The sequence below is a fragment of the Leptonychotes weddellii genome, chromosome 13, assembly GCF_054177405.1.
Source record: "Leptonychotes weddellii isolate Sample4059 chromosome 13, ASM5417740v2, whole genome shotgun sequence".
In the NCBI taxonomy this organism is placed as follows: Eukaryota; Metazoa; Chordata; class Mammalia; order Carnivora; family Phocidae; genus Leptonychotes; species Leptonychotes weddellii.
In genome coordinates, this window is record NC_138381.1 from 76,122,007 (window position 1) to 76,124,536 (window position 2,530).

Here is a 2,530-nt window from a genome sequence, read left to right on the forward strand (position 1 = left end):
AGGACCACAATAGACAAGGTAGGTTAAAAACCAGAGTGGTGTTATATGCAAACAATCATGGAACACTACATCAAAAAAAATAAATAAATAAAAATAAATGAATAAATAGGGAAACAACAACAACAACAAAAAACCCAGAGTGGTCTTTGAGAGGAGTTTATCAAATGAGGAGGGCACATTAATCAGTCCTATAATAAAGGATGATTTCTGGGTTCTCAGCCAAATGCACACTTAGGACATCTAACAAAAAAAATAATTTGAGCACACGGTAAATACTGCTTTGCTGGCCACTGGAGACACAAGAGTGAGCAAAGCAGACTGAATCCTTGTTTACAGTGAAGGAGACAGACCTTAGTTAAATAATCACAAATAGTTCATGAAAAACTGGTAAGTGCTATGAAATAAAAGCTTGGAGCTACTGTGACAACATACATCAGGGGCATAGGTCAAAGGTGGAGGCTTCAGGGAAGGCTTCCCTGAACTAAGAGCTGAAAGATAAGTAGATGCTAACCAGCAAACAGGAAGCGGAAGAGCATTCCTCACAATGGTAACAGCATACGCAAAGGCCCTGAGGTGGAAAGGAGCATGATGCATTTTCAGACCTGATGGACTAGGATGGCGCAAGATGAAGCTGGACTGAGAGGTTGGGGCCAGATCATACACACGTGTCAGTGAGGCAGTGTGGGGATTGCAGCCCCATCATTTCAGTAAGCCCAATGATGTAAACCCTACTGTTTGTCTTTCTTGGGTTTTCCTTGAAATGAGGTTTTTGTAACCCAAATCCTTTGCCTTTGTAGTAGCCTGCAGGAAGCATGAAAACAGCCCTGGAGATACACCAAAATGGCACCCTAATTCTGATGACATGGAGAATCTCAGCCAACCAGTGACAGAGCCAGTACTTAGAACCAGGTCTCCTGCCCGAAGATGCTACCAGAGATGAACCTCGACAAATTCAGAGTGGGGAAGCTCATGCCCTTGTGACCCACGCTGCTCGTTTTATAAAACTAAGCCATACGTTGAAGTATACCAAATTATGGGGCATTATTTGCTCACTTTCTCAACCCTGCATTTCACACACATTTACTGAACATTGCTAATGTGCCAGGCACTCTGCTAAGCACTGAGGTTAGAAAATGAAGTAAGATGATGTGGTCCTTGCCCTCCACGGGCTCAAAAGCTTACATACAAGCAGATGCATTATAATTCATTAGAGATATTTTAGTGCTCTCTGGACCCCAGTAACCAACTATTATTAAAAAGAGCGGTAGGTGGTTGCTAATGTTAAGTCACTGTGGCCGATGTTCTCGACCCAGAGGGGTCATTGCCTGGTTTGAAAGAAGATGCTGTGTTAAGTATGAAGTTCACAGGATAACTTGCTTTTGTTCGATGTGGAAAAAGGAGTCTGAGAAACAGCTGGTCTGGAGCCAGCAAGCCCCTTTACTGTGGTCTTTATTTGACCACAGCTGTTGACTGGGGTGCTGGGGATTAAAAATGAAATAGTACACGTGAAGGATTTAGCTCAGTGCCTGGCAAATAGTAATCAATAAATATTAGTCATTGTTATTCAGGTAAAGAGACCTTTCAGGGATTGGAAATTAGATAAAACATGGTTAATTTCTTTTTGGTGGAGTCGGAAGAGAGCCTTGTCAAATACAGCTTTTCAAGTATCCAGTGTCAGTTTGGGAGCGGGCAGAGATTAATGCATGAAGTTACAGAAAGGGAGACCACCGTCAGGGGTATGTAGGCATCACTCTCCCTCTTCAAGGGGAGTCTTTAGTACCTGTATTGGGTGATTTCACACCTATATTCTGAGAGGAAAACTGAGGACAGCAGAAACAAAATAACCATTTGATAGCATACACGGGAGAACTGTGAGATATATACATATATATATATATATATATATTTTTTTTTACTTCAGTCTTGTGATGGATAATTTAAAAAGCAAACCAACAATAACGTTTTTTAAAGACTCCCACGACCTCCTGTGGCGTCTCTTCCTTGCACTTTGATGGTCCAGCGCTATGTTGTGTTCAGATCTGTCCGCAGTGTCCCGGCCCTACCTGTCCTCCTCCCCTTGCAGTTCCTCGGCTCTGGCAAGGTGTCCGCGTACGGAGCCTGCAGCCTCCGAAGATTCATCCCACAGCTCCGCGTTGATGACAGCTGCCGTTACGTTGGAGATGCACAAAGCGGACGGCTTACTTGTATGCATTTTCACATATAAATTAAGACTAAAAAAGGAAAAAAAAATGTCTAGTTGTGATTTCATTGGTCAGATTCATTGAGGCCAAGTTTTCTCCAGTTAGCCAGATCCTGCTCTGGTGTAGACAGGACTTAGTGAGTCCGGGTGGAGGATGTGGGCAAAGGGCCTCTGCCCAGGGGGGTAGGCGGAGGTGTGGAAGGGCTGGGGGCCTTGGCCAGGGCTCCGCCCAGCGAGGGGCGGGCCCGGGGGCGGGGCGAGCGAGAGGGAGGCCCGCGCCCCCCGCGCGCAGGGGCAGGGACCGCGGAGCAGGGGCGGGAGCAGGGGCGG